Below are 25275 nucleotides of genomic sequence, written 5' to 3' on the forward strand. Positions count from 1 at the left end.
GAGGGACCTCAGACCTCTTTCTCCCAGTCTCTCCTCCGGTGAGTCCCTGGCACAAAACCCTTCTCATCTACCAAAAAAAGAAAAATGCTATTTTATGTTCCTGGATAGCAGGAAATGAGCATGCTGCCAAACTCACTGGTACAGTACAGCATCATCCCAAGAGGCAGCCAGCTCCTGTCAGGGGAAGTGCTCTGCAGACACAGAGGGATGTGCTGCCCAGGATTGCATGGTGGCTTTTGGCAAGGCTACCAACGATGGGCTTTCCAAAGTGATTTCCCAAAGCTCCTCCTCTGAGGAGTGAACTGAGAAAAAACCCCCTCTTGTTCTGTTCAAAGACATCCATTAAATTCCCATTTAAAAATGTCTTTGGATGTAATTCAGCATTAACTGTAAACACGGATTCCTGACTATGTGAATATTTTATTATTTCGATTAGTCATCTATATTTTTAGATACAGAAAGCATAAAAGATTGAAGTAATTTTGCTTCGGTTCTTCCATGCCAGAGATCTTTTTCTTCAAAGTATATTTTGTTAGAGCCTTGTGTTTCTGATGAAAGAAATTGAAGTTAAAAGGGAGATCTGTACTCTAACACTTGCTTGAAATATGGGTCTGCCTGGGCAGATGGCAGCGTGTAAAGTTTCATTTCGGCAGGTAGGAAATGCTCCTCTCCAGGTCTCTTCCCAGCACTGACTGTCCTAAATTCCTCCCTTATCACATAGTTCATTTCCCCAGGGCTTACCCCTTCCTAGATAAAAACATACCTTTTAATTTTAAGCCACACAACATTGTGCTCCACTATATTTAAAGACCTATGTGCTTTTCTAATGACACATGGTGGTCTGATGCCTAAATCCGGCAGACACCCATATCCTTATGCATGCCCAAGGACTCCTGAGGCTGCTTCAACCCCAAGGATCCTAGTCAAATACAATTCTTCATGTTATAAAAGAGTCTTATTTACAGAGAGTTATAAAATTTGGTGCCTTTTTGCCATCGGTGATCTGCTCAGTGGGATTTTTTAATTCCTTTACCCCCCACCCCATAACCATTCCTCTGTAACTAGTGTTTGGTAATGTATGGCTATACAATTACAGTAGATCCTGCTCATTTCCAGCTGGTTTCTGGGTTATAGATGAAATTTTGGAGCTGCTGTAATTCATACCATAGCTGTTCAAAAGCACAGTGCCACCACAGGCAGGCTGGAACCCATTAGGCCAGGTTTTTTTCCATATAATATTATTTCTCACAGCTGCTGGGGGAGCACACGTACTCTGACTTCTAAATATAGAGAGCTGGGTATCTTCCACCTCACTCCCATTTTTCCACAGCTTGTTTTATATCTTCCAGACATGCATTCTTCTTTCAGCTTTACATGAGTTTCTGAACCCATCTGAAAGAGCCAGGAGGTCCATGATGGAAAGTCACCACTTCTTAAGCTCAGCACGTGCAAGGTAAAGGAAGACTCAAACTACTGCCAGTTATTCCCCTGCAGTGCTCCTATTCTTTTTGTTTGGCACTGGTATTCCAGTGAAAATGGCTGAAAGGAAAAACATTTAACATAGGGACAAAAGGAAATAAATCTTTGCAGGCATTGCCCGACTCAGCAGATTCCCTTCTTTTTTAAACTCTTTACAGCTTACACTGTTTTAAAGAGAATATGATCAACAAACTGTGGAATCACAGACCTTAACCTCAGGGTGCAGCACAAGGGGATGAAAGGCAGCCCAGAAATTTGCGTAGGTCAAGATTTCCAACCATGCATTTCTCCCTCCTGCAACTCCAAGAGAACCAGACTCAGAAATTTGCCAAAAGGTGGAAACCTCTACACTGCTGATGTCCTTACAGCCCTTTTTATTACAAAGCCACATCAAGGGACCTCTCAAGGCAGATATTGGTCGTTTTGTACTACCACAGCAGCCAGACAAGAAAGGGTAAAGTAATTTGGTCACTGATGTCAACACTATGTAACAGATACTGTGGGACCAACCTCACAGCCCTGGGTGCTTATTTCAACTCTCTCCCTGCTCTCCCATGCACATTTTTGTAGTCACAAGATATACAGAACAAGAAAGCAACTTAATTTTTTATTTTTTTTAAGGTCCTGAGTACTTCCACATGTATTCGTGAACTAGATTTTAAAAATTCCCTTACATCTGACAGAAGCTACACAAAAAATGTTCCAGTGCTTAATGAGATGCCTGAATGCTGCTTTGACATCAGAACTGAAAAGTACCTGCCGGCTTTGCTGCACTGAAGTTTACTCCCCTGATTGGTGCACAAAGTCTAATTTCAAGCCATTGTGGTTATCTGGTCAAAGTCATGGGGTCAGTTCTTGCAGCCTCTGTCACTCCAAATCTCTGCCAAGAAAGGTCAGTTTCATAACAGGGTTTCTCCATGTCATCCTTCCTTTCATCATAGTTTTGCTGTGTGTCAGTTTTGAATTAAAAAGAAAACACCACCAAAAAAAATCACACTCACCAAAAGAAACAAAACTGAGGGGCAGCCTCAGGGAAGAATTACACCAAGGGCTCAGCTCTGTGAGTAAGTTTTGCCACTTCTATTAAATATGCTTAATTTTAATGATAAACATTTTATTCCTATTATTGTGAAAGAACACTTACGAGTTTCAGAACAGCCCATGGTTTATGGACTATCCTGTTTGAGCTGATGGAGTGATCCTTCTCCCCAAATGTTTTACTCCTTTAAACACTCTTTCTAAATTACTGGAGGCTAAGAAAGTACTGAGCCTGTGACATGGCAAACTGCTGCTGTTCTGAGGCTGAAAACTCAGTTTTTTTCCTCCAGATCTGTTCATTAGAATATTTTGGTGTATGCTGGATGTGTCCCATGCCCAGAGCCCCACATGGCATACTGTGTCCTACCTGGCATGAGGGTCAGGAGGGACCAGTAGGCCCTGCAAGAATTGGCCCAAGGCTGTATTTTCCTAATGCATGTAATAGTCCTTTTTTTTTCCTGTGAGACTGTCCATATTCTTACCCTTTCTTTCAATGTCTCAGAAAGCTGCAGAATGGAAGCAAGAAGAATCTAACAAAGCTGTAATTCATTGCTTTGTCTTGCTTAAAAGGAGAAAGTATCAGGGAAAACACCTGTTCCCAATTCCCGCATCTGCTCCATGACCTAAGCAGAGGCATTTCACCTTTTACTGCCTCTGTGTCCGCATCTGCAAAGAAAAATTGTGAAGAAACACATGGCATATAAACAGAAAGAGCTGTAGGAATCTGGAATATCCCATCAGGGAAGCACTGGTGATATCAATCAGCAAATGAAGGCTGAACAAGAACTGACTGTCTCTGCAGGACTGCTATATATTGCAATGCTGCTATGTTATTTTTCTTCTCTTCTTTCCTACCTTTTCTCTCCCAGGCAGTTCCACTTCTACAAGGGAAATTTGCAGCCCTCCCCCTTCCTCAGGGAGAAATTACATGTCTGCCGCAGCAGCCCAGAGCTACAACAGGCAGGATGCTCATATTTCACTCTGTGCCTGTGTGACCTTTAAAAATATAACCTGCCAGTGATAGGAAAAAGGTAAAGAAGGAATGTGTTCAGCTTGAATCCCAGGTTTTCATAGCAGTGCAGCCTTGTGGGGCACGCCTGGTGGTGGCCAAGCATGGAAGGGCTACCAAAGTAAGTGATAAGAACAGGTGATCTGTGTGCCCAGAGCTGGAGAGCCACCCTGGCACAGTCCCTGTGGGTGCAGAGCAGACAGCCTCGCTGCCTTCCCCATGGTGCAGCTCGCTGGCCGGATCCGCCGTGACTGACAGCGCCGTTATAAAACAGGATCAGCGACGGGTGGGGTGGCATTAGACAGAAATTACTGAGCGGGAAGAGGGAACATTCAATCATGTACTGAGGTGGAGCCAGCCTGGGGACTGAGATTTACAGTTAATAACAACATGAAGTATTAATCCCCTGGCTGCATGGGAAGGGTTTTAGCAGAGAAATCCACCATGTTGCAGGATTTTCATCCAATGGCTTCTCCTCTGTTTCCAGCAGCAGTGGATAAAAATAGGAAGGAGGTATAAGAGATAATTAGCACTGTTAACTTCAGCTAAAATCAGTTAGGATGAGCAACAACTGCTTCATTCACTTGAAACATCATTTTTAGGAAAGGAACTTAACTCAAAGACTGCCCAAGAAAGGAAAACAGAATGATAAGCAGACCTTGACAATGCTTCTGATGTCCTCCAAACCACACTCAGGGAATTGGGATAAGCAGCCACATGGCCCAGTGCACAATTCCAGTGGTATCACCTACTTCACTAAAAGAAGTCATAATACTTTTGAAAATCCCAGCAGCCACTGGGGATTTTTGGTGAGTGAAAAATCCTCAAACCCTAGAGGAACTGTCCTACAATTGTGAGCTCCTGGTTTTCCATTGTCACCATTGGGTGCCATAGGAATAAATTTGGGGAAGTATGTACCCGGACAGTGCTCAAGCTGCAAAGAGCAGGGCAGTTGGGTATGGACTGTTAATTTTATTCCAATGCATCTGAGGAGAAGGATGTTAAGAAAAATTAATTCCATTTTGCTCTGGCTCAGTGTGTCTCCATTTACACAGAAATGCTGGAGAAGTTTTATTTCAAGAAGAACAACATTTTCCACATAGCACAAAACCCCAATTTCACACTACAGGAAAAATTTTGGAAGAAAACTTAAAACAACTTGAGAACTTTCACAAATTATTTTGAGAGTTTTGATTTGAAAGGAAACATTTTTAAGAAGCAAGACATTGCATGAAAAATTAAAATTGTCCACAATTGAATCCAGCAGTGGACAGATATAAAACCCTGGAAAGAGCTTGCCAAACATGTTTATCCCATTATTTTTTTCCAGTTTATTGCTAGCACATTTTAGAAATGGAAAGCAAGCAATTACAGTTGTATTTGACAAGCAACACTTGTAAGATGTAAATTAACGATGCCCATTTCTGGGATTCTGCATCCTTCTTATGCCATTTTATAATGGAGTGGAAGTGCTGCTTGTGCAGTGCTGGCAATGAAATATTAAGACACACCCAGCGGAAAATTGACTTGTCTCATCTTTCAGCTTTGGCTCTGGATTAGACACTATCAAGAGAAGCTAATTTTCCCCACAGGGCCAGTCTGGAGAGCAAAACTTGGTCACTGACAGTAGAAGAAAGCATTGCTTTGAAACCTGTTGAGCCACAGGACCCTTGCAGCCCCTTCTGGATGTTAAGTGAAGGTGGCAGGTTTAAAACAAAGAAAAAGGAGCAGCCCTTCTTGCAAAGCCTCATTAAGCCACGTCACCTCATGGTACCAACCCCATCAGTTCACAAGGTCTGCCAGGATGGCAGGATAGCCCGTAAGACAGCACCTGAGAGCCAGGAACTACCCAGAAAACACCACTGAGTACCCCATCCTTATACTTGTTGGCAGGCACTCACAGCATGGTGGGGTGGCACAAAAACAGAGACACCACACTGGTAGCCAGCCTCTGGTGTGGGCACAAGGAGAGCAAGGCAAGCCCATCCCCAAAATGAACAGAGCAAGATGTAAAGAGTTAAACATGTGCAGAAAACAGTGTGCAGATCAGCTCTGAGCTTATCAGAGGACAAGGGCTTCCAGGCAGCTGTGGCTCCAGGGTCCGTCCGGGCCACAGTGACACTGGCTGAAAAAACACTTGATTGAATTTTGCCTTGCTGACCTGATTACCTGGCTGCAGCCCAGCTTTTGACATCAGTCTTTCAAGCCAGAAGGGAAATGCTGACCCATGGCCAAAAAGCAAAAGCAGGGGGAGAGATTGAGTTGGACAGGCATTAAAAACAATTTTTAAAAATAACATTAAAAGTCTTAAAGTACTGGGTTACAGAGACTGGGGCCTTTCATATTTATTTGAAACTCATATATATTTTCTTGTGATAAACAGACAGCTACTGGGTCAGGAGTACCCTGTGTTTTCCAGTCTAATTTCAATGTATTACTGCTGCCTTCAGCTGGTAGAGAGATAAAGGCATCAGCCAAGCACTGGGTTCCCTCTCTGCAGAAGTGGGTGTTGAACTCATGTTTGAAACAAAACAAAACACAAACAGAAGGTTCTCAATCTGAGCGTTTCTTTGCAAAGAAAGCAAGCTGACAAAGCAAAAGCAATGCAATTTTTAGTGCAAATCCCCCTGCAGATGATAACCTCTGTTCCCATACTGGCTTCCCTCTCTGTAGGGGATCTTGATGTGGGACATGCCCCCAGCCCCAGCCCTTGCTTCAGGCACTGCTGTGAAACTGTTTAGCCAGAACCAAGAATGCACCAAGACATATTTTCTGTACTCCAGAAAGCAGTACTTAAGGAAAACTTATGGAAAAATTTTCCATTTCCTAGAGCATTTACTCTGCACTCACTGGGATTAAACTTCTCAGGGGGGTTCATAGCTCTCTGCAGGTGACATTGCATATACCAATAAATTTTTACCCCCAGATAAGACCTTGATATAAGGTATAAGCCATCTCTTTTTTTCTGCTTGCTGAGGGCCCTGGCACAGTTCTAACATCCTACTGTGAGACATGCAATGAATAGTAAACCTTTGAATTTTTAAGGAGTAATTTATTACTGGCTTGGGAGTTTCCCCAGATCCTATGAAAAGGACTCAAATCCTACTGAATTGGCAGTTGTTTGATGGATGTCAGCTGCAGTGTAGCATGCCCATCCCATGAGGGATGCCTTTTCCTCTACTGTAGGGCCCTCTGCAAATTCTGTGCCCCACACCAGTGTTGGGGCTCCTTGTTTCACCTGTTGCTAACGTAACTCTTTGTCAGCAAACACCAGAGAATATCTAAAAAGTGTGTTCAGCCTGGCTTGTACTTGCTTTTTTCCTTTTTTTGCTATTTCTCCCCCCTCCAATGATTTTAATTTCTCTAATTCAAGGGTATGAGGGATGCTCAGGTGAACAAGGTATGCTGCTAGAGAACACTAAAGTGCCCAGCTAATGTCCCAATAGGTCCTTTCCTCACAAACTGTTCACTGCAATTAGAAACCTCATCCTCAGAATGTCCAGAGATAAAAAGAGTTGCACGTGCCAATTTTCTTCCAGCACATGCCCTGGAGGACACCATTTATCTCTCTTTCTATGCAATTCCCTTCACTTAATGTACATTACATTTTGCCTCCTGATTTTTGCAGACCTTACGCAGACTCAAAATAAGAGTCTATTTAGAGAACAATGGATCTGTTGTGCTGGATTTATAAATCAGTGCCAATATGAGCAGTGAAGAGTACCAAATTCAGAAGTCAACTGTTGTTAGATGATGTACACACACAGAGTTACATTTTGCTCAAATAATTTATGAACTCTTAATATTTTTGTTAATATTTTTCTTAATATTTTTAATCATTTTTGTCTGTGTGCATCTGCAGGTGTGTCAATATGTAGATCTCTGCCTTTTTTTGTCTACTAGGCACCTCCATTAGCCTCACCTTAGAAGCATGGTATGCAGCTACAGTTTCCCCATTTTTTTATCCTCCTACCCACACCTCCTTCCCTTTCACTTCACCTGCCTATCCTCACTCCCCAGATTCTCTCATTCCTCTCCTCCCTGCCCTAGGCACCTCTCACACCCCTCTGAATACATCTCCCAGGGGTGCTGTGTGTGCCAAAGCAGCTCTCTACACCTGTGGCACAGACAGCAGCCACAGAAGAAAGGGAAAACAAAGATATTTTTTTGCCAGCCAGCTGCAGCAGCTAACCCAGTCTCACTGCAAGGAACAAAACATAGGCTCTTCCACCTGGTTTAGAATCCTTAGGGAAAACTACATTTTGTTATTATTTTATTTTTTCTCCCTATCTACAAAGCATATATTCACAGAAAGGCCAACAAAAGCAGACCAGGCAAGCATGAAATTTCTAAGCCAAGCCAAAAATACAGTTGAGCCAAATAAACTCCCAAATATAACAACAACATAAGGAACAGTTTAATTATTTTTTTTTTCAATCATTATAAGTTTGAAGTGCTTTCCATAAATTTTAATAAAAAACACAGATCAACCTGCGTGGGTGAAGAAAAGGGAAAGAACATGTCTATTATTGGCAGACAGCTTTGACTTCAACTATAGAAGAGCTTGTATCTTTTAACATCTCCCAAAACAGTCACCAAGAGTACAGAGAAGGAGGGAGGGCAGTGAAACAGCTCTGGATTTGCTTCCATGACTCACTTGCCATTGAATTTCCCACCCTTCCCTATCCTGCACCAGTGGTGGTGGGGACACATGGCCTGCCCTTCTGCCATCGCTCCCCTGTGATACTCTTTGAAGACACCCCAAAAGCCACAAGCCAGGAAGAAGCTGGGTGTGTAGGACACCGCAGCTTCAGCCTTTGCTTCTGAAACTAAAACTGGGCAACTAAAACTTTAAAGATAACAGGCCCTTGCTGGCAGAGAGCAGCCAGAGCCAGCTGCGTGCTGGGATGAAGTCCTGGCACTAGATGGTAACAGATAGGGGTAAACCTTCCCTGCAGCTCGCTGGGAGGCCAGCATAGCCCAGCAGGGCAGGGGGAAAGGTCTGCCTCAGGGCTATAATTAGCAACCCTTTCAGCATGCTAGGAATGGATCAGTGGACCAAAGCAGCTGGTGCCCTTGCGCTATAAGCAGTTCAAAGGTTTTATTTCAAGGGAGGTCTGGCTCCCCCAACAGCAAGGCAACTAAGTCCCTGTCACATGGACTTAGAATTGGTCTGGGCCACCTCAGATGGAGCCAGACAAGTTTTGATGTGCACATGGAGGCAGCTTCTGGTTTGGCTTCCTGCCCAGGCACCTGGTCAAGTAAGCCAAAGTACCCTGCAGGTGCATCCAGCCCTCACATCCCAGCACACAGCTGTTCTGGGTGAGCAGGAGGTGAGCAGGCACAGGCTCAGACTCTCCAGACTCGCATCTCTCTGCTGGAGGAAAAGGAGACTCGAGTACAAAGACAGCAGGCCGGGCTCTGTACTATTGCTAATATGCAGCTTGGGTAGATAATGGCTCCTGCAGGCTTGGATCTGCCCTCTCCCAGGAGCTGGTCCCTCAGTCACATCATCTTCCAGATAGAGCAGATCTTGTTGGGATGGTTCTGCAGCTCCTTTCATGCCTGAGACCAGCTGGTATCACCGGTACAGAGATGGGTGTTGCTACAGACCATCACATCCTTCAAACGAAAATGGGAGCAGGAAAAAGGAAAAGCAAGCAAATTGCACACCGTGCTACAAACTCAGGACTTGCTATTGACTTTTACCAGGGAAATGTCACAGCTCTGGATAGCCTCACACCCAGGGTGATAAATGGACACATTCGTCACAGCTTGTGTCTTGACCTTTGGGGGAGGCTTCAAGGAATTTTCTCTCCTTTTTATTTTTCCTTCTTGCTTGGGAAGCAAGCTATCTGCAGGAAGGTTTTAATTAGCTCAAAAATGTCACTAAGAAATCAAGTAGACCAAGTTTGTGAGGGGAGTCAAGTCTCATGAAGTCAGCCATATTGTACTCAAGGGGTCAGTATCCTTCCTGCATATTTTGTGACCGCGTTATGAAATATTCATATTTCATAACAAATAGATGTTTTGACTGGAAACAGATTTCCCCAATGAAACATTTCTCCATTTTCACACCCATTTCACCCAGGACTAAGCCAGCAGCAGTCACTGCTCCCCCTCAGCAGCAGAGCAAATTCTTGTAGCAGTTTGCATAGCTGAGGCCCCAGATAGCCATTGCCATCCGTGAGCTATTAATAAGGACTGTTTTGGGACAAATTATAATTTCACAAGCAACCAGTCTATTTGTTAGCCTCATTACTGCCAGCTGCAAGGTGTTTCGACTCTCATGCATTGCAGATGTGGCCTGACCAAGAGACACAATAGTGCCAGCGTGGGTGACGAGCTGGCCTCTGTGTGCAGCTTTGGCACTTGGAAAGCTGATGGCACCTGTCTGCCTGCTTGGTTCTTTACAGTGATGACCTGCAGCAGCCTTTCTTTGCTGCTAGAAGCAAAAGAGACGGTGCTGTTCAAATTATCTGGGTTAGTCCCCTCAGGTATTGCTCCTTCCCTTCCCAGCACACACTCTGCAAACGGAGCTTGATAACTCAGAGCGGCAGAGCTGCTCCCTGCTGAGTCAAGGCTCCAACTTACTTGTTGCTGTTTATAGATTGAGCTCTTCAAAATAATGTATTCTGCATGTTGAAGAATAAAACCACATGAAACAATAAAAAAAAGAAGGGAAAGCAGGAATGCATGATGAGGCAGCATCAGCCCAATGTAGTAGCTCAAGGGGACCCCTGCTTGGAACCCATCCTGAAAATTTTACTCTTTCAAATTCCTATCACATCTGAAGGCAGCAATGGATTAGGTGAGGTTTTTTGCTATATGATTTTTGTTAAATGCTAATACTGTCTTTAACTTCTACTCCTCATTAAATGTCTCCTACAAAAGGCTCTTTTGTCCCACCTGCCTCCCAATCCTCTTCAGCAGCATTAGGAGGACAAAGGTAAGACAAAAAGGTTTGCTAGGCCAAAGCCGAGTTTTCAGACAAGTGTTTCTGCCATCGTGGTTCTGCACAGCGAGGGGGGTAATGTGGGACAGGTAAAACCTGCCCTTTGCTGCAGTGACAACAAGCTCTTTTCCAAGCCAAGGTGGCCAACAGCAGCTGCTCCCCATTCCAGTGGCCACCAGAAGAGCACACAGTGGGGAGTGGTGCTCCCGACAGCCAGGCTGCTCCAGACAGCCCACCACAAAACTTGCTGGGGAAAGCAAAGCAACTCCCTTATATCTACCCCTTCATCCTAAAGGCTTCCTACCTGTGGATTTTGCATCCTTATATGAAGTCTTTCACAGTGTGGGGGAGAAGCCAAAAAGCAGACTTATAATAGAAACTCAACCGCAGCCTTTGGCATAGTTTGGCAGTTCTAATTCTGTAATAAACTCAAAGCACACGTGAGTCTGAAAAACAGCATGGTGAATTCTCTATTCCTGTCCTCAGTATTTTTAGCAAGCAGGGTAATTTTTAGCCCTGTGCTTTTCTGTTGGTTTTTTTCCCCCCCTCTCTTTCGGTGTAAAGATGTTGTCAAAATACAGGCATTGCTCGCAGTGCAAACTGCAGTCAGTTGATTCAGACAGACACGCCTGACATTTCAAAACACAAAATGCTCAGCAACCAAATTCCTGGCATGCTATGAAATGCAAAAATGTGAAACTTTTACCTATGGCAAACATTTCTCCATTTAATGTATCACAGGACAGCAGTGAGGAAATCAATGGAAGAAAAGAGAAAAAGTCAGAGTTTATGTTTTGCAGATAGCTTAAGGGAAAGGAATCCTAAATCTTGAGCAAATGTTTGGTTTTGCACTGTGGCAAAAATGCTTGTTTCCTTAACATGGGGTGATTACAATGCAATCTGCATTTTTGTTTAAAAATACTTCTCCTGCTGTCTGGGCTGCAGTGTAAACAGGATGCACTGAAATGTCAGCCCATCCGCGGGCTCTGCTGTGGCAGACGCACACAGAGAACCAACGCACTCACACTCAAATCTGACCTGCTTCCCCAAAATAGAGCTTCATCACCCTTACAGAGTCATCATTGTCTAATTACAGTTCCCCAGTCATGGGGGAACGTGGGCATGGGTAACTCGATGGTCGCAGTTAGTGTGGCCAGAGGGAAAGGCTGGGGAATGAGGTAGGGGACACATCCATAGCCAAGATGTGCAGGAGGGAGTCCTCAGCAAGGAGCCCAAACCTCGCTCTGTCCATGCTACCTCCTCTCATCATGCCATTGGAATAAATTCATCCTGGCTGGCTACTAGCAGTTGCCCACCCCTGCAGGGTTAGCTGACATGGGGCTGGATTTGTTTCTTAAACTGATTTCCTTGAACTCCCCACCACAGATGCCAGGAAGAGATCAAGATGTTTGTCTTAGACTGTTTTTTTCACATTGGCACAATCTTAAGAAATAGAGAGTGTCTTGTTTGTAAATTTTTCTCCAAAAACAGGAATTCTGCAAACCCCTCACACACAGGTCCTGTCTTTGCCAGCCTCTAGGTGAGGCAAAGTTAAAGCACTAATAGTTTCCTAGAATCATGGACATTAAAATTTGCACAGAGAAATGCTGCTAGTGCTGGAACCAGCCTTTCTTTTCTGCTCTCCTCCATTGAAAGTTGCTTACATCTACTTTAAAAGACAGATGTGTGAGCTCAACAGGAAGCCTCAGCTAAAATAGGTCGGGCCAAATCAAATCAATATTCAACAGACTGCCTATGACAAGGCCACTATCCCTTAGGTGAAACCAGTGCCTGGCCTGCAAGAACCACCATTTTGCTTGCCATAACCACGATTTTCATACAATATACGTTTCTCAGTGAAACCATCTTCCCCATAACAGCTCCTGCAACCTGAGCCCTGATCCAAGACGACATCTAAACACAAGGCTACTTCTAAGAATATCTCTGATCGAGAGACTGTAACCAGGAGGACTGCAAGTGGCCTCACTGGGACAGGGACTCTGACTTTCAAAAGCTCCATAATCAGGTTTCTTAGAAATAAGTGTTTCTTGGAGCCTTGACTCTAAACACAACAATTTTGACTAATAATACTCTGGTCAATGAGTATGCTCAAATGCTTCAGTACTCCAAGACCTTATTCAGTGCAAGAATTACATTCAGGTTGAAAAATCCCAAATATTTTCCTACATCTTAAAGTTCTGACAAGAGTAGCAGTAGGTAGTTCTGATAGGAGCAGCCATGTTAAACTGACTCATTATCCCACAGGCTCATGTCTGCAGGGATTCTTAAAACCACAGTGACCAAACTTCTGATCTCCAGCAGTCGTGTCCAACCAAGCTAAACTGGAAAAAGGGTTTGGGGAAGTCCATTTCACTCAACTGTTACCTCTTCTCAAAACAAAATTCCCAGAAGACCAGCTGAGTTTTTATGGAAAAGTCATTTGCAGTTTCCTTGGCTGTGGAAAAATATTTGTCAGCATATCACAACTACAAGGGGTAAGGATGAAACTAATTGCTTAGAAAATTACTTCACAAAATTAAATAAGGACATTTGTTTGAACTCAGTGAGCATAAACTGCCTCTTGAATGTACCATCTTCTGTTTTCTACTTTCTGGTTAATGACTGACCAAATAGGCTTGTTTTTCAGTATGTAGCCAATAACTGTAATCATCACGGTCCCTTGAACCAAGCCTTTGCTCTCCGTATTTCAGCCCAGAAATCAATGACAAATGTAAGGCTGCCACTGATTTTCTTACAGGTGACTGCAAATCTTTTGAAAAGAGATTTATCACTGAGATATTCTTGGTCTCTCTCTAAAGCTGCCTTAGACTCTGGTGGTATGAGGGTCTGCTTAACAGACCTGTTTTATTGTGTGCTGCTTGGTTCCCTGTGCAAAAGTGGTTTGTAACATGCAAATGCGTCTGCTAAAATACAGCACACATTGAAGGAGGCAAAAAGACCCACACAGAAACAGTTTTAACATCAAAAAAGTTTTACATGCAAGTGGGACACATTCCATTTGAGGGTTGAGAGCCCTTCTGACTTGTCTCTGCTGGCAGGGAGTGGGAAAGGGTGATGACAGACATTGTTAACAACCCTGTGCTAGGGTCACAAATTTGACCATTCATGTCTCTTCCAAATGGGGAGTGCTGCAATGCTAGACTGTTCCTGAAATTTCCAAGAAACCCTTTTCTCCCAGTGGCCAACATGGGTTTATGGGTTTTTCCTAATAGCTTTAAGGTGTGCACAGATGACCCATACAGACATAGGCACCTTGTCATCAACAGGAAAAGATTTATCTGATCTGGTGAGCACTGTGTCAAAGTCAAGGAAAGCCAGCTGGGATGGCTAGGATGTTTTGGGTGGGCTGGCAAGTCAGGAAGTGCACTTGGACTTCTGCTGACAGATTTTGGCTGAGCTGACAGGTGTTAGCAACATAAGATGAGGAGGTGGCAGCAGTCAGGAACAGTTGATCAAGCAGTGTTTACTGCTTAGAAACAAAACACAATAGGGTAGGCAGGCCTAAACACATGAAAGCCCCAATCCTCTTTAACTTTCATTGAAAACAAAGATAAATTTTAATATAAAAACAAACTCACAACCCGGTCAGAACTTGTGTTGGTGTTAATAACACCCAAGTGAGGCAGTGTTTGTCCCACTCAATCCCTGCTTGGAGTACCTCTATACATGAAAGGAGTTTTACCATGCCAGAGTTTTGGGTTGGGGCCATCCAAACCCAAAATATCCATACAAAGATGGATCTGGACACTGATGGAACAACACTGCCTGAAATTTCTGCTGCCTCCACAGCTGACAGGCAGCATCCCAGCAGTGGCAGCTCAGTCCCCATGACCACTGTGGGAGGGCATCAGTTCTCACTCATCACCCCCGTGTTTCTGGTCCTCCTGCTTTCAGAGCAGTGCTTTGAAAACATGCCCTTACCCCCACCCCAAAAAGAGCCAGGCATTTAGTGTTGCTTTCTTGCTGAGGAGATTAGGATGTTTTTATGGTGTAACAACTCAGTTTTAGGCAAAGGATGGGCTGCCTCACGACTTTGAACTCCGGGAGCTGGCAAGGTGGCGAGGGTGAAGAAGCTGGCAGCTAACTCTGAGAAATCAGGCTGCCTTTTCCCCTCCTCCCCTCCCACTCATTCCCTGCACCAGATGTCAACTGCTACATGCCGAAATGCCTGCCATCCTCCCAACTCCCTGCCTGCTGGCTTATGGCACAGCCTTACCAGCTTCCCAGCACTACCTGCCAGCAGGTCTTCTCCAGAGACAGCGCTCAGTGCATGCTGAAAAGGCATCTGTGCTCGTTCCTCTCCTTCCTCCTCCACCTGCCTGTTATATATTGCAGAGGTGACTTTCAGATGTGATAGCAGATATGCAAAGAGTGCATTAAAAACATGCTAAATGAAAATTCTGACAGGGAGGAAGAGCCCCAGAGGAGCTACAGCAACACGGGAATATTAATCATTTCCAATTAAATAAAGCCCAGCAAAAGTCTGCCTTCCTTGCAAAGCAGCAGGGTTTCCCCTTTTCTCCTTCCTGCTTTGAACATTGCACAGTTGGGTTGCTTTCCTACCAATAGACGTGCCATGCTCAAGGACACTTTCAAACCACCCCCAGCCCACATGAAGGAGGGCATGTTCAACAACTTTATAGGACAACCCGTGACAGCCTGATGTTAATTGAAAATATTTCAGCCAAACAGCGAGCCTTCTGCGCTCTTTTGGACACAGAGAGCCTCAGCAGCAGTTTTGTGCTGTGCCCATTCAGCCCCACCAGCCCTGCAGCACCCAGGGCTGAGCTCTTGCCATGCTGAATGGAGAGGAGCACATAACCTACCAGCCTCAAGCAGTCCCATGACCATGGGGACCACAGGTTACTCACTGCTCTTAGACTGCAAGGCTTGAAGGATTTTCTAGGATGAACACAGATGTCCACAACTGAGACAGTTTTAAAGGACTGGGATTTTTCATAAATGCTGGCCACTGGCCAAACACTGTCTCCAGAAAGGTCAGCTGGAGTTATGCATCTGAGTCTGGTGGAACCAGCCAATGGTTTGTGCTTTCCAAACAAACTCTTTCCTTGAAGCTAGAAACATGCTATCCCCTCCTGCCTTAACACCCCAAATATGGGGAACTCCACTGAGGAAGGCTCTCAGAGCATGGAATTTATTCCCTCCCTCCAAGGCAGGGAGAAATTAAACTGCTGAATTCCTCTGGGACCAAAGCCTAGATTGAGCTTTGGCTTGTGAACCAGCCCAAACCCAGTATTAGAAACACCAGCAAGGGAAAAGTTGAGTTTGACAGACACTGTACATGGTCTGTGGCTGAGGAACTTAAGTTCCTTTGTCCTTTAATCTTAAGGGAACAAGCCAGACTTAGTGCACAGCTCTGAAGAGACAAGGAAAGGAAGCAACCTGAGAATGCTTCATAACAGTGCTCTGCACAAACAAAGTGCAAAAAAAAAAAAAACCCAGCAAGCAGAGCAGGGGGAAAAAGTCCATCTCTGAGTTTACCTGAGATGGGGGTTATGCTAAGGCACCTCTCAGCACTTTGTCTGGGTTTCCTACTTGCTCTGAACTAAGCTGGAAGTCCAAGCCTGGATAGCAACAGAGAATGAAGAAATAGCTTCTCCACCAGATGTTGGAGGGGAACAGAATTGCAGAGAAGAGTCCAACACTTTCTCTCCAGCTGTCATCACTGGTGCCTAAAAACAAAACTTTCCTGCACTGTACAAACAGATTTTGGAATTTACTGCCATACAACCTGCATCTCCACCTCCAGCTTCTTCAGCCTTTCTCACCATGCAGTTTTATCTGCACAGCAGCATCTCTGCCACCCCATACCAAAGGAGCCAAGTGGCTCCATTCTATTCCAAAGCCTCTGCTGCAATGATTTCCCACCAGCACATCACCAGGATGGAATTACTAAGGGGCAACTCCTGACTACACGGAGGCTGAATTTAGTCAAGGAGACCAAGGCAATGATTTAATCATTCTTGTTAGAGATTGGTTTTAATCATTATATTTATTAAAGGTAATAATTTCTGAAGAGAAAATAGACAAGAATGTGATTTTGAGCAGGAATTGTGTTCAGTAGGAATGTTTCTCCATCAGCTACTGAGGTCACCTCAGTATGCCCTGTACCTGAAGGCAGCCTGAGACAAAAACATTTGTCTGGTAAATGCTTGCAAAGAATGAGGAACAGCTCAATTCACTCACACATCTAAGGGATCAAGATCTGCCAGCCACAAAATGCCATCACACTGAAGGAATACCATATATACTGTTGGTTGTCTAAGTCCCTCACAAGGAAAAAATAACAGAGAGGGAGGTAGAAGACCTCTGTGTTTTTCCATTCTGTCCAGAAAGAGGTAGCACAGCCTTTCTGGGGCTGCTTTTTTTCCACAAGCAGCAGCTTATGGGCTTTGCACCTTGTGCCCAGCAAAAGCCCAGTTCCAACCATGCTGGGACAGGATGCAGGGGTGTGGGACAGGGGAAGTGGTGCATGGACAGAAAGGCCCTGCGTTGCACAGCTTTCCCTTTGCCAGGAGCAAATTGCCACATCAGAGAGTCACTCTGAGCAAGAACGAAATATTAAATGGATCACATCCAATTCTGCCTGCCTCCACCCCACCCTGCAGCAGCTGGTGGAAAAGAGTGAGGAGAAAGTGGATGAAGCAGAGGGGCTCTGGAGGAAGGATGATACTGTTTACTGTGCCTGCTGTCTCTGCCAACCACCACAGCTTGGCCGTCATGTTTCAAAGAGAGCTGTGATTTAAGATGATGCCATTTTGGGGGGTGCCCAGCATAAACACTGCAAAAAGATCAAAGTTTCAGGGGGTTCTCAATGTTTTGAGAAAGCCTCCAGATGGCTGCCCAAATGAGAAACTGCAGTGTTTTCTCTTTTCTTACTTCATCTTCACTCCTGGCTACCCAGCAAGATCATGCAAGGAACAGATGCACAGAAAAATGAAAAACAGTTGGGAAAACACATATAAAAATAGCAGCAGTGTCCATTTTGCAATGCAGAGAGCACAGCTATGTGAGGAATACATTTTGATGCCAGCAAAGAAATTCAGACAATCCTGTTAATTAAGAAGCATCAATACCCAACCCCACTCTCTCTTGCTCCCATGACAGGCAACAGCTGCTTTGGCTCTAGAGCAGCAGCTAGCAGAGAAGCCCATCCAGCCGAGTAGAGAGACATGGGAGAGATGAGTTTAGTGGCCCTTGAGCACCAGCAATCCTGCCTGCTTCAGCTTTCCCATCTGTGAAACGCTCCTCTGAGCTCTGCTGCTGCAGAGCTACACACAGCCTGTAACTCTGGAGGATCACCATAGTAGCAGTGACAATACCGGGAATTCTGGTGAGCTCCTAACTTATTTTTTGAAATAAAGACTCCTGAAACACAATCTTGCTAAACTTTGCCAAGGCATCTGGCTTCTCTCATAGGTTTAAGTTAGCTTAGAAGGGCCTTTGCTCCCCCATATCATCATGTTTGCAAATCCAGTATCTCACTGCTTCTGATCCAGATTATTGGGAAGCACAGGCTGTCCAAGCTCTGCCAGCTGTGCTCAGAAAGAAACCTCCTACAGGCAAAGCCAGCAGCTCTTCCTTTTGGGTCTGGCTGTCCCTGCACTTTTGGTTATGCTAATCATACACTACCTTGTGTGGGGCTGAGCTTTCCCAACATAAATGGTAAATAACGCTCTGGCCAGTCACCAAATGGCACATTTATCTCGCCAACAGCTCATTCAGCAGCTGCAGCCAAACACTAGCAGTGCTCCAGACTAAGGACAACAACCCCCAAGCAAGAGTTACTGCAAGAGCACTGGTTTTGTGTTCACTGTAGGGTACATCAAGTGTGGTTATCTAGGAGTTAGGAAGCACATCCCTGGCAAGCCCTGGGATGCTAATGATGACCTGAGCAACCACCTCCATGCTCCCTGCCTCAGCCATTGATGGGGAGCAAGGCCCAGCACCTGGAGCTTTTGGTCCTGGAGAGAGGGGACAGCATAGGCTGGTTCTTGCTGCTGTCTCTGCAGGAACCAGACCCCCCCAGATGAATCATTGCACTTAACTGTCACCCTGAGGATCAGATCTTTTTATATTGTTTTCATTATTTCTAGCCACTTTCCCAGGAAAGTAACTATAAACATAGGTGTTTATGCATTCCATTAAAGATATGCCTTTTGATGGATGTCTCTCACAGCCAGTGCAGTTGGGAAGGTGTTAACCTGACCATCCAACCCCTAGCCATGGTCAGAAACCTGTAAGTACTGAAAGAAAAAAGAAAGGTTTCTTCTTCTTTCACCATGCCTCGAGCTGTGTCTGTGTGAATCTTTTCATGTCTGACAGTGACACTTAACTTCTTTTATTATTCTCTTACCATCACTCAAGTTTCTCCTCTTTGAAGCAGCACTTTGGTATCCTTTCCCACTCTGCAGAGGTACTAAACCACACCATGGTGCTGGCTGGACACGAGCAGCTCTGCTCATGAAGAGGGGTTGCAATACTCCCTTGAGAAATGCCTCATTCCTCTTCCCAAAATCGCATCACAGCTTGGGTTTGCCATATCCTTACACACAAGAAAAATTGAAGGATGAAATTACAGTTCATTTCCCCACCACGGCCACAGAGAAGGAGACAAAGAGGGCAGGTGGAAGCAAAAATAGCAAATTTTCCTCAGCACAGCAAGCCTGGTGATGGTTGCTACTAAGCCCCACATGATCAAAGCAGCCTTGCTGAGAGCCCTGCCAGTGCATCCTCCCATACAACTCCCCACCCTCCCTGCCAGGTGTGTGTGCCCCTGTGTGAGGCTGGAGGTGGACAGGTGCATTCCAGATCCCTTTCTCTTTTCCTACAAAGGTTTTTAGAAGCCCCCAAATTTGGTTTTGTCTGGAATGATTGAGAGCATAACATGAGTCAACAAGAATGAAACAAGTAAATGAGATTTGTTAAGGAAAAGACAAACCAGGAAGACAGGAACAAAGGGGTTGGTGGGAATAAAGAGAAAATCTCAGATCAGGCAATAAATTGGTAAATGAGGCACAAAGGACAGGGGAGAGCAACAACTAGCCTGTTGCTGCTAATCCAGTCAGTTTTCAAAGCAGGATCATGAGTCACCAGCCCTGTCAAGGCTGGAACAGAAACCCCAGCTTAGCACATGCAAGAGCAGAACATCCTTTCTTTGGCAAAGCCAAGGGCTCCTGTTTGTGGCATGTGGGAGGCTGAAGGTCTGGAGCTGAGTGCTGCAGGTACATGCACATGCTAAGGAGACAGCAGGAAAGCTGGCTGGACTCCCTTGCAGGACCCTCACTGCATGGAGGGATGCTTTGGGGATAGGGGCTCCCCTGCCAGTTCAGTTCTGGGCAATGTGCCAGGCTGGGGCTGTGCTGTGCATGTTAGGGTTTCAGTCCTGCTAGAAAAAAAATGCGGGACTTTTTTTGGGGTTTTCAATGAGGTGAGTGCTCACGTCGCTTCCTTCTTGCCCCTGCAAGACTCAGTGCAGCCCAAGCTCCCACCCAGCCACTGGTTTGGACTCTTTCCACAGCCCCAAGTCATGATGGAGGCTCTGATCCTGCCACTGGTGGCATGGGGAGATCTGTGCACACACCAGCACTGTCAGCACAAGAGGAGCCAGTAGCATCTCCCAAATTCTTCTTTGCCCATTACAGGCATCTTACAGGCACTTCCAGGGAACAGAGGGGCATATGAAGCTTCTGCCCTGTTTTGACCCTTCCTTAAGGAAGTTTTACCCCTGCTTTTGTGTTGCACCATGTGGAAAACCTAAAAACACATAGGCCATAAAACTGCAGATGGCACAAAAGTGCCTGCAAAGATGCTGTCACTGCTTCATGAACCCACAAGGAAGCTGTGAGCAAAGGGTGTTGGCCAGCCAGGAGGTTTTTACAGGCTTTGAGTTTGTTTCTCTCCTGCTGTGTACTGCAGATTTTGGGTCCTCGAGTGGGCCAGGGGAGCAGTGTTACCTGACACAGAAAAGCAAAGCAGAAATTTTGGTTGCTCCAACAAAAGCAGAGGTCTGGCTCCAGGCCTCAGGAGCCCAGGCTGCTGGGGTGCACACTGTTGCAGGAGATGTGTTTGCATGCATGTGGAAGTGTAGGCGTCTAAGAAAGCAGCCACCACAAGGAAATGAAACCTTTGAGATGCACTGAAGATAATTTTGGGAAGCCAAACATTCTCTTGTCATGCAAATCAGTTGAGCAGCCTGGCAATGGTTAGGGCAGGTAGTCTTTCATTTTTCAGCCACAGAGCATAACTCCCCATTTAAGCTCTGCAGTGTGGCTGGGGGGCACAGGGGCTGCCAGCCTGGCAAATGCCTCCTGCCAGGCAGCAAGCTGCACTGCACCAGCAAAGCTGTGGGGATGGCTGCCCAGCAGAACCTGCTAGCTTCAGGTGGATCCCACTTAAATTAAGTGAGTCATCATCATCATCATCAGGGCTCCGCTAGCTATAAACTGGAAGCAAATAGGGGGCTTGACTCTGTGCCCTGAGAGATGCCATTGTGCTGGTTTTGGGGTGAAACAGCAGGACACCTCACCAGTCCTAAAGCTGCCTGACCTTTAGGGAGTAGTGAGAGTGCTCAGCAACATTATACATCTATAAAGAGTGAACACCCCCATGTGCTAGTTAGTGATATTTCTGTTGTGTGGATAAAGATGCTTCATCTGGTCTCTCACCCTATGTCTCAGAAAAAGCCCTGAACTGAGCATGCCTACATAATTGGCAGAGGTTTTATTTCTGGCCTGAAGGATGGGATAAGAGAGACTTCCTCCAGATTTTAAAGACTGCTAGAGACAAGGAGAGCCACAGAGGGAATCAGTCTTGGCTGGGAAACAAGGAGGGAGGTCCTCAGGTCATGGCTCTGGCATGAGCCTCTCCTACAAGTGCTGTTTGTGATCACCTCTAAAGCACCTTTATTTAGGGTAAAAACACTCAGCTGTTACAGAGCCTCTGGAGACAGGTCACCACCACAAAACCTTGTCTTCCCCTGGCACCCCAGGGCCAAACTCTCTACCCTGCTGCTGCAGGGTGGGCATGGAGGCACAGCTCCTGCTGCCTGGGGAATGGGCAGGCCAGGGAGACCAGCTCTCTTTTCAGAAGTCACCCCATATGTCAGGAGAGATACAGGGTTCATTGACTCATTAAACAGGGTGAAGCTAAGCTCATCTTGCATCACTCACAGCTGGCCAATACCTGGTGGAGACAAGAGTGGGGAGGCTGATGTTTATTCTCCAGCCCCACAGCTATTCTGCTTTGAACAAATGACCCCTCTGAGCCACTCGGCAATAAATTGCTTAAACAAATGCAAAGTTCAGATAGCTGCAAAGAACTTGTCTCCGTTGCCAAAAAATTACAAAACACCAGTGTTTTCTGAAAAACAAGGCTGTAGCTTGCTCATGAGAGAGGCAACAGGATGCCAGGAGCCAGTGAGAGGGCAGATGTGGAAGGACTCTGGTTCTTGTCCAGACAAGACCTTTAGGAGCAGGGGCTGGTTTTGCAGTTGTTGGTCCTACGAACAGATGCAAGGCACCCTGGAGCCCTGCACATGTTTGGGGAGCAGAGGCAGCAGAAGTCCCATGAGCACAGCAGGTGAGGCAATGTTTGATCAGAGCCTCCCTGAAGAGATTTGAGGGCAGCTCATTTCATCACCCTCAGTCAGGAAGTGACTCACCTCAGCACAGGGTCTCTCAAAATCCTTGTCCTCAAATCAGTAGCAACTTTTCACACTGTGATCCCAAACCACTTGAAGGGAAGGGCCAGTAACCTGGCCAGCATCTCTAAACTGTATGAAACAACCTTTACGTGCCCTTGTTCCCCAGGGGGCAGGCACACAAACATCGCCTGCCGCAGCACCGAGCTTTGCCATTGCAATCTTTGAATAGAGACAAACTGCTGCTCCCTTTTCTTTTCATGAAGACTGGGAAAGGGGGATTCTTTTTTCCCCCCTCTGCACAACACCCCAGGCAGCAACAGCTATTGCTGTTCCAAAAGCAGCTTAAAATCATCACCCTAAACCAGAGTCTAGGAGCTGTGCTGTGCACAAGCTTAGCAAGCAAAAGCTTTGGTATCAACAGCCATCAACACCATCACAACTGCTTGTGTTCAAAGGCTCAAATCAGTAAGAGAATTTCACCCCAAAATTTCACCCACCCTTCACCATTCAAACTACTGTGCTGGAAACTGTTCTTTAACTGGTTGAATTGTGAGGAAAGAAAAAAAGAAAGGAATAACGAAGCCTCCAAAGGCCAGAAGGCAACCAAGAGTTAGCACAGCTGCATGAATCAGCTGGGCCAGATTCAGGTGAAGAGATGACCTCCTGAGTTCAGCTGCACAGAATTAAGCATCCAGGTACACAGCTCTTGCACACCCCTCAATTCAGGAGAGCTGCCAAACCCTCTTCAAGTGCTCCTTCAGTCAAACTGCATTCCTAGGGTTCCATACATCTCCCAAGGCCTTTTTCTGAAAAATTATTTTCAGCTCCTTTTGCACGCAGAAAATTTTTACCCTTTATAGCTTTCTGAAATGGTTTCCAGGTGAGCCACAAAACATCTCACCACACCATCCTGCCTTCCCTCCCAATATCTGCCCAGACAAACCCTTCTAACCACGTGCCAGCTAACCCACAGCAGGGGGCATTTAAAACCTAAGCCCTCACTGTTTCATTTTACCACCAGACTTCACAATCTGCTTCTTTTTTGGTTTCCACTGCAGGGATAACAACACACAGGCATATTTAGAAGGTAAAGCATGTTGTGAGAGGAGCTTTAACACAACAGCTTACAGCCCAAACATTTCACAAATAAGCACTTACAGTAAGAACATGAGCATCTAAAATTTTAAGGTTTAATCTATAGGAAATAAAAAAAAATAGGAAACAGTATTCCTTGTTTAAAACCTTACTTTTCTTTCCTCTCTGGAGCATGACTTACCTGCCATCCCTGCTCTTAGATGCCGAAATGTCCTCTGAGGTCCCTGGTACAATGGCATGTGGAACACACCAGAAACACATCCACAGCAACAAAACCATCTCAAACTCCTTACCAGTGAAAGGGCCTTCAGGTCCCTATATAACTTGGCCCCACAACTGGCAGCTGTTGGGGATCAAGCCCCAGCTGATGGAAATCAGCACTAACTCACTATTACCACTCCAGGAATGTGCTGGGATCTCTGTGCCAGGAAAGGATGGATGCACTGAGCCAGGAAGCAGCAGGGGAACACCCTCGCCCCACGAGGATGGGATGGGGTTGGGTTTCTCTGTGCCCTAAGTCTGTCTATTCCCTCTGCAGCCCCTGGAGCAAAGCCCGTCAGGAGGCAAGGTCTGCCTGTGTTACCTGAGCAGTAAAACCAGTGAGATGGTAAAACGACTGACACCGTGACACTCTGAAAGATCTGTGTGCGACACTGGGAGCCCGGCTGCCCTCATGGGTTGAGGAGGGATTTGAATGGCCTGTTATGCCAGGAATGGCAGGAATGGGTGTACATGGGTTTTCTAAGCCCTGCCAGAAAGGGAGAGGGGAAGAAGAAAGGGCTGGTAGAGGGAGAAGGCAAGGCTTGCTATTGCCTGCCAGTGTAGGGAAAGCAGGAACATCATCCTGCTGCCTGGTGTGCTCCCTGCAAGCTCTTGAGCTTAAAGGCTTTGTGGAGCCCAGGAAAGGTGATGTACAAGGCTTGTGAATGCCATCCCTTTCCCATTGCTGAGCTAGGTGGGCTAGTTAAACAGGCTGGCTGCTAAATGGTACTGAAGTTAAAAATCTGGATCAGTGTGACAAACTCCCAGCAGGGCCCAACATATCATAAAATTGGGATTGCTTTTCTACTCCTGCCTGGAGAGAGCATCTTCATGGAGCATCCCCTGCGGCCAGGCAAGGGCTTGTTGACTGCTTTGCGTCTGCTTGTAGGTCATGCTGACTGAAGCTGTAACATCACCCAGAAGGAAGTCAACAGGAACACAGAGGAAGAGGAGGAAATTCCCATAAACACCACTGGATACTGCTGCTAAAAATAAATGGGAAGGGTGCTGGTTCCTGATTTACTATTCCTTCCTGCGCCTTCCCATCTGCCAGGCTCATGCCTGCACTGTGAGAGCTGTTATGGGACAACTTTCCTCAGCAGCTGTGCCAAGACAGCAGCCAGCTGACAGTGCACATGTAGATGGATATTCTTTAAGTTATTTGGCTTGCCCTGTCCATGCATGCTAGTTAAGATAACCAGGGCGAGCACTGCCGAGAAACCTCATACCTCAGCACAGAGCAAGGCTGTGATGCTCTCTTCCCCTCATCCATTATGGGTATCTCAGCTGCCTCCACTGGCAAAGAGATCTTTTTCCCTGCATGAAGAGCAGGAAGCTGGGCTCCTGAGGAGGTGATGGAGAGCAGCAGCAGCACTGCCGGGAGCTGGACATCCCGCAGCAGTGCCAGCTATGCCCCCAGCTCATTGGAAGGGGAGCTGTGCACCTGCTGGGTGAGGATGAGCAGTGGAGAGCAGCTCTGGTACTCAGCCCAAAGGCAGGTGACTCTAGCTACATCATGCTTCACCCGCTGATTATCTAGCAACTGGTTTTCAAAGACATTTTTCACGGGCTGTTTCCTCCCTGAGGTAGTAATTCATCATCCAGAATTGCCAAGAATACGGCATTCACCACATTATTCCCTTGGCTGCAGCTCTGCTGGCTGGGGAGTGGGACACACTCCTCTTCCAGGAGTTGATTAGAAGCTGCCTACTAAAAGCTCAGCCTTCCAATACTTCTCACTGCTCTATGCTC

General features: G+C 45.9%; 1 long non-coding RNA gene across 1 annotated transcript; it reads right to left on the reverse strand.

The window, feature by feature from the left end:
- Window positions 1-988: 988 nt before the first annotated feature.
- LOC148185182 (uncharacterized) lies at window positions 989-23541 on the reverse strand. The gene is made up of 3 exons (XR_015773895.1): window positions 23444-23541; window positions 1688-1773; window positions 989-1539 (listed from the first exon to the last, which is right to left on the reverse strand). It is a non-coding gene; the product is annotated as an uncharacterized LOC148185182 (long non-coding RNA).
- Window positions 23542-25275: the final 1734 nt, after the last annotated feature.

This window comes from Pseudopodoces humilis, chromosome 1, assembly GCF_049639895.1.
Source record: "Pseudopodoces humilis isolate 2021_Gansu_Grassland_sample_001 chromosome 1, ASM4963989v1, whole genome shotgun sequence".
Lineage (NCBI taxonomy): Eukaryota > Metazoa > Chordata > Aves > Passeriformes > Paridae > Pseudopodoces > Pseudopodoces humilis.